The 7327-nt window shown below is 32.7% G+C and overlaps 1 long non-coding RNA gene across 11 annotated transcripts; it reads left to right on the top strand.

The window, feature by feature from the left end:
* The first annotated feature begins 323 nt into the window (after nt 1-323).
* On the top strand, nt 324-4014 carry LOC110897504. Of its 11 annotated transcripts, XR_004876833.1 has the most exons (9): nt 324-453; nt 660-804; nt 1059-1139; nt 1204-1295; nt 1845-1920; nt 2224-2315; nt 3192-3244; nt 3327-3396; nt 3571-4014. It is a non-coding gene; the product is annotated as an uncharacterized LOC110897504 (long non-coding RNA). The 11 variants fall into 11 exon arrangements; XR_002568703.2 differs by having other exon boundaries at nt 1845-2315; XR_002568704.2 differs by having other exon boundaries at nt 1845-2315; nt 3124-3244.
* Nucleotides 4015-7327: the final 3313 nt, after the last annotated feature.

Genomic DNA, 7327 nt, shown 5'->3' with positions numbered 1-7327 from the left:
GGAGTCAGTTTCGAAACTGATATTCAAAACCGAAGACCAAATAATAATCATCACTAATGCGAATAATCATCTTAATTTCAGTTTTAAAACTCATTAAAAAAACGGTTACAGTCTTGAGTGCAAAAACTCGCCTCGCGCCGGTCCGGGTTTTCGGAGCTGCATTCGTGTCCGCAGGACGCGCGGGCACACATGAGTTCAACTAAATCCGGTTCCATTTTTTGCACCCCCCTGCACGCACACGCGAGGGACTTGTGGTAAAACATGTCATAAAGTGATATTTCTTAGGTAAATGTTTTACCTTATAAATACCCTTTTTCTTTGTCTCCACACCAATATGGGAAAAGTGTTTTACCATATGAGACTATCATTCACACACCCAAATTCCAATAGGTTTCTTCATCTTTGATTGAATCTCTTCTCTGATTCTGATAATCAACTGTCGCCATCTCCAAGGTATGAATCCCTTCTTTATGTACATATGATTGATCTAGGGTTTTGAAGCGTTATCAAGGTGTTGATGAAAGTTTGAAGTCAACAACACACTTCTTCGATCTGATTATCAAATTGGGGATAGAGATGACTCGATTTGTAGCAAGTATTTGAGCATTAACTAATTGATTTTTTTTGGTGTTGTTGCATAAACAAATTGATTTTTTTAGTGTTGTTGCAAATTCGAAGATTATTTATAATGTCTTGGAAAAACAGAGGAGTTTCAGAATCGAACTAAAGACTTTTGGTGTCAAAGCAACTGACCCCATTGTTGTGTGTCGTTTGCTTCTTTTCCAGATTGCTCTTCAACGACAGGTTTTCTTCTTTTTCTTTTACTGACTCCGCTCACTATTTAAAAAAAAAATAGGGTAACGATCTTTCCCCTCTTCGTAATTGTTCTCTTAACTATTTTGCCGGTAAAAAGTTTAGTTTTGCTTATCATTTACTCTTTTACAATGTTAAGCATTAAACCAAAAAATAGGTGTAATACTTCAAATATAGTCAAAATAAATTTGTTCAAAGGTGATCTAATGGCTTTGATTGTTGATTTTGAATAATTTTTTTTTCAGATCTGGATCTGTTTCGTATCTAGGGTTTTATCGTCTTCTAGCACAGATCTTCAAAGTTGATCTAATGGCTTCATCAACAAGGTACTAACCGAATCTTTATTTTTTTATGGTTATGTTTTATGAAGTCGGATTGTTACTATGGCAGGTCAATCTACCTGCTGGATTCAAGCGCAAAGTCACTAATAAATGAGTTTTAAGAAGGATTGTTAATATGGCAGCCCACCGAAATACAGTTAGGTAATCAAGTTAGTTAAATCTTATTATTGGTGCATTTCTTAAGCTTAAGAGTTTCGTGTTTCAGTTCACATAAGTTTCTTCTTTTATATATTGTTATCCAAATGATCAGATGTATATGAAATTATGCTATGCTTTACGGTCATATTATCTTTCACCTTTTGATCATCAAGTTTGATATTAGTTATCATCAGGTGTGATATCCAAGCAAAAAAGAAGAAATACAATGGTTCAAATAAATCGTCTAAATGTCTTCTTAGTGGCAGTGAATGGTAGTGCCAGCAAGCCTTTCGAGCATTTAACCATGTAGTAGAAATATTAAGTCTCATATAATAAGATTCAGTTATTGGTTTTCTAAATTAGTTTTGTCAGTAACGAGGACTTCTTTCTTCCCTTTTGATAAGCATTTACATATAGAAAGTGAGTCATAATATACGGTTATTGGTTTTCAAACTTACTTTTGAATTCACAAACGAAATGTGTATATAATCTGAATAGCTTTTCTTGCACTCCTTTTCAAATGATTAAACCATGGAATTTTTTTATGTGCAGACTTACATATTAAAAGATCTATCTAGGCGTCTTGCGGAACTTTAAGCCTGCGGGTAATGGAAGATGCTGGTATGAGGTCTGATTACTCTATATATTTTTTCCATAAAGCTCTACATACTAGCTGATGGTGGCACTATTATGTGTTTATAAGTTATAACTATATCTATATATATGATATCAGTGTTTTGTCTTTGTGAATTTAACTGTTAAAGCCATATAGTTCATGCCTATTGAAGCTTGCTTTTTGCTCTGAGTTGGATCATGTTAACACAAAATTGATTTTTATGTGTTCTAAGTGTTGGAAGTAAGAAGTGTTCATATGCATTGCAAAAATTTTCTGCCATTCTTTGTTCTATAATGCATAGATCACATGATGCAGAGATATGATCACATCGCACGAGAAACAAGAATTGAGAGATACAATATGTTGGTCTTCCAAACCATCATGGACGCTCATTACACTTCTCACAGGTATTTACATTGTGTTTGCCTACACCCTTATACACACATCCCTGCGTGAGTATATGTGTACAATTTATAGGTGATCATAAATGCTTAACGGATTTGTTTTGCTAACATTTACTCCCAAATCATTTTGATAAAAAAAAAAAATAGAAGCAAAATGTTGTAACATGTAAGCACCAAGTAATGAACCCAAACAAAATTGATATTCCACTTTGAGGACTTAACATATTAAGATTGTACTTCTGCTCTAATTTTAGGGTTGAGGTTTGTCTCAACTTATGTAATTTGTGTGTACTTTGTAACCAGTGGGTATAGATACTTTAGATAGACTTTTTTAAGATCCCTAAAACTTATGCATATGCGTTGTTCCATGAAATGTATAAGAAATTCTTATCTTTATTCAGAGAATTTTGGTGTGTAAAAAATAAATGGGTAAATTACTTTTTGAGTCCCTGTGTTTTAGTCCAAAATCAAAAATTTTAACGAACTGGGGGTCCCTGTAAGTATTTTCTTTAACCATTTGAGTCCTTTTGAGTCTAAATTTTAACCTTTTGAGTCCAATTTTTTGGACTCAAATCGTTATAAAATGAACAAAATTGGACTCAAAACGTTACAAAATAAATGACTAGGGACTCATGGCGTTAAACTTTTTGATTTTGGACTAAAGTGGTTAAAACCACTAAAACACAGGGACTCAAAAAGTAATTTACCCAAAATAAATTATATCAATGAGGAGCCTAAATCAAGAGTTGAAGCAGTGTAAACATATACATATAATTTGCTATAACTCATGTGCAATTTCACATTGAAATAGGTTGCTTTGCAAGTGAATAAAGATCTTAGTGACCAAATTGGATTGATAACCCAGTATGTTGATTATAGGAAATCAACGTGTGGAATCGTCAAGCAAGATAACAACAATACCCAAGAAAAAGGTGAGTACATCTCATACTCTAAGTTACTTATGATATGAAATAAGTATAAAAATGCTAAATGGCTTGCTTATTATTATTAAAGGATTGAACTGGGGTGTAATCTATACATGACACTGATTAATGGATCTTGAAAGCAAGAATTTTTAAAGAAGGTAATTGTGAAATTCTGATACGTTCCTTTGCCTCCGTATTGTACATTTGACTAAAAGACCTATGTAATTTAATATAACATTTATGCTACTTTATTTTATTCACTTCATGGTAATGTGGGCATGTGGCCAAATATGTGGGTTGGGTTATGGCTCAAAACATATAATCTTGCGTAGGTCAAAACATGATGGTGGACCAAACTAACTTTCGTCCAATAATGCGTTGTTATCAAAGTAAAGTGTCTGTTCGCCCATGCTCACATATTGGTGGCCATAATTATGCTGGAAATGTGATCGAAACTCCTAAACTCCTGGGTCATTGGCAAAGTACCTTACATTGATTTATTTATACTCAATTTAAAATGTAAAATTGTTTATACAAAAAATAAGTTGTAATTTGTAGATTGCCTTCGGAGGTAATTATGAATTGTTTAATGTCTTTTCGAGTTGCGATTAGATTTAGTTTTCGTTAGGCGAACAGAGATTCTATGAGTAATCATTCAGTTGTATGCTATATATATTGTATGCTATATATATTGTATGCTATATATATGAACATGGGTAAATGGACAAAGAAATGTAATAACCACCTGAAGCTAGATATATTTGAATCGTTGTTTATATACTTTATGTAGTTGTGCATAGATAGACAAATTGATGCATTCCAAGTGTTAGATCGATGATTTATCAGTCTTTTTAATGGTTAAAACCATAGCTATCCTACTATTCCACCTAAATACCATGTTTACTCACTTCAACCATGTTTACTCACTTCAAAAGATGGAGAACTGATGAAATATATTGTTAAAAACCTATATACAAATACTCAATCTCGCAAACACCCCACACTATTACTTTAGATATTGTATATTCTTAATGAAAGTCATTTGCAACTAACTTCTCAGTGTTGGTTGGTTGTATTTACTTTATGAACTTTGGACTTCCAAAATAATTTCATTCGCAGAATTTGGTTATGATCATGTAGAATGTTCTTTGTCAATACCTAAAAATATTACATACATCACAAGGTTAAATATCATTATTCCATGCGCACAATTTCTTTATGATCAGTATAAACGTTATTTATTTTAAATAAAAAACATATCATTTAACAACACCGCGAAATTCGCGGGTATTAGCACTAATATATATATATATATATATATATATATATATATATATATATATATATATATATATATATGACAAAGATCCGTTAGGAACCACCCTTTATTGCGAGAACCGCGAGAACCGCGAGAACCAGTGTGAACACAAATAGTAATACCTAAAAAAAATCTAAAAGACACCCAAAAAATTTTTTTTTTATTTTTTTACTATTTTTTATATAAAAATCGCTACTTTTAGTATCCAAAAAAAAATTTTTTTTTTTAAAAAAATTTTTTTTTTGGCTACTAAAAGTAGCGATTTGAACATAAAAAATAGTAAAAAAAATAAAAAAATATTTTAGATTTTTTAGGTTTTTTGGGGGTTTAGTTTTTAGCATTTTAGCTTGGGGGTGGGGGGTGGGGGAGGGGGGTTTAGCTTTTGGGGGGGGGGGGTTAAGTTTTTTTTAGGTTTTTTGAGGGTTTTAGTTTTTAGCATTTAGCTTGGGGGGGGGGGGGTAGGTTTTGGGGGGGGGGGGGGTGGGGGGGTTTAGGTTTTTGGGGGGTGGGGGTTAGGTTTTTTAGGGTTTTTTTAGGTTTTTTTAGCTATTTTAGGTTGTGTTCACATTGGTTCTCGCGGTTCTCGCAATAAGGTGGTTCTCGCATGAACCTTACCCTATATATATATATATATATATATATATATATATATATATATATATATATATATATATATAGGGGAAGGTTCAAATGAAAACCACTAGTTATTGTGAAAACTATAAAACTAACTAAAACCCACTAAAAAGGAGGGAGGGGTAAAATTGGAACAAAAAATATATAACTTTTCAAACATTTCCCATTTCTCCATACGTTATCATTTTAAAACAAAAATGGCACCATAAGATCACAAATTTTCTTATCTTTCATTCAAGTATATTCGAGCATATTTTTTATGATATAAAAAAAGATTGATGGTGTCGTCTTGTTTTCAATACTATTATTATAGTAGTGCACATGTGCAATATAACATGTACTACAATGTGCATTACATGTTTAAAATTAGTTTTTTGATTCTAGTTTAGCTTTTAGGGTTAGTTTTTTTGGAGGTTTAGGATTAGGATTAGGTTTTTGGGTGTGGGGGGAGGGGGGTTTAGGTTTTTGGGGGGTGGGGGTGGGGGGTTAGGTTTTTTTCGGGTTTATGTTTAGGGTTTAGTTTTAGGTTTTCGGGAGGGTGGGGGGTTTAGGTTTTTTTTTTTTTTTTTTTTTTTGGGGGGGGGGGTTAGCCTTTTGGTGGGAGGGTGAATTTAGGTTTTTTTTTTTTGGGGGGGGGGGTGGGGGGTTTAGGTTTTTGGGGGGTGTCGGTGGGGGGTGGGTTAAGTGGTTTAGGCTTTCCGTATTAGTGCACATGTGCAGTACAACCAAATTTTTTTTTTTTTTTTTTTTTTTTGAAAATTTTTTCCATATATAAAAAGTAGCGATTTTTCTAAAAAAAATTGTAAAAAAAAAAAAAAAATTTGTATGTTTTTTAGGTTTTTTTAGGCTTTTTTAGTTAGTTTTCGAGTTTTCACAATAAAAGTGGTTTTCATTTGAACCATCCCCTAAGATGTCGCCGACGTAACGCGCTGTGTATCGCAGTTTTAACGTACATGTCATTTTAAAATTCTCGTTTCAACGTAAATGAGTCACGTTTTAACATAAACTTTTTTTCTCAAGCGAGTCTAGTAAAAAATAATACGTTTTATACTTATTTTGTGTACGTTTGTAAATTGTATTTGAAAGCAAGTCGAGTCAAATATAATACGTTTTCAGTCGATGGCGATGTAATTTTTTAAGTAAAGAGTCAGGTCAAATATACAGTATAAATACGAGTTACTTTAACTTTCGACACCGCCGTAACGCGCGGCGGGTCAAAATCCTAGTATGTATTAAAATAGAGGGGGTTTAATCATAATCGCTATAAAAATGGTAAATACAACGATTCCAAGTAGAAGGCCTAGGAGAGTAATATTTGTGGCAGGTATTCTTGTTTTTATGTAGCGGTTTTATATAGAACCGCTCGGAATAAAGATATTTTTTATACTAGAGCCCCAAGATCTACAAACACCAGGTTCTCTATCAAACCTGGCCATAAATGTAACCCTCTATATAATAACAATGAAGACACCAGCAAATCAGCATGACTTAACAACTTAGTGAAAGAAGCTGTTAGCGGACCGTGAGGACAAGATCTTTTCTCAAGCGGATGACGATACAAATTAATAGAGTTAATTACTGTTTTCAGTCCCTGTGGTTTCACTTTTGTAACCATTTCATTCCACCTCGCAACCATTTTAGCCCCTGTACTAACAGAATAAATGGATTGGAATGGTTACGAAAGTCAAACTATAGGGACTGAAATGGTTACGAAAATGAAACCACAAGGACTAAAATCGCAATTTTTAAACTAATGGACTAAAATAGTGATTTTTGACAAACCACAGGGACTAAAACAGTAATTAACTCAAAGTAATAAAATATTTTTTATACGCAAAACGGGCCAAACATTATTGAATAATTCTATAACTATTTGTATTTCAAATTAATAAAGTATTTTTTCTACTAACTTTCCAGTAGATACTACCATGCCATGATCAAATGGTGTTTAACTAAACCTCTTGATCAGTTCAATACATCATAAACATTCAACGATCCAACAAACCAAATCTTAATAAAAATGATTATTAAACAAAATGAATCTGCGCAATGCATTCTGACTTCTAATTTATGGTTGAACAAAAGTTGAAAAAATCTTATGAGGATGTAGTTGATTACTTCTTCGTAAATTTACTTTT

Source organism: Helianthus annuus, chromosome 13 (genome assembly GCF_002127325.2).
Source record: "Helianthus annuus cultivar XRQ/B chromosome 13, HanXRQr2.0-SUNRISE, whole genome shotgun sequence".
NCBI classification, from domain to species: Eukaryota; Viridiplantae; Streptophyta; class Magnoliopsida; order Asterales; family Asteraceae; genus Helianthus; species Helianthus annuus.
Note: the sequence above shows the minus strand (reverse complement) of the source record. Positions and strands in the feature narration are given on the sequence as shown.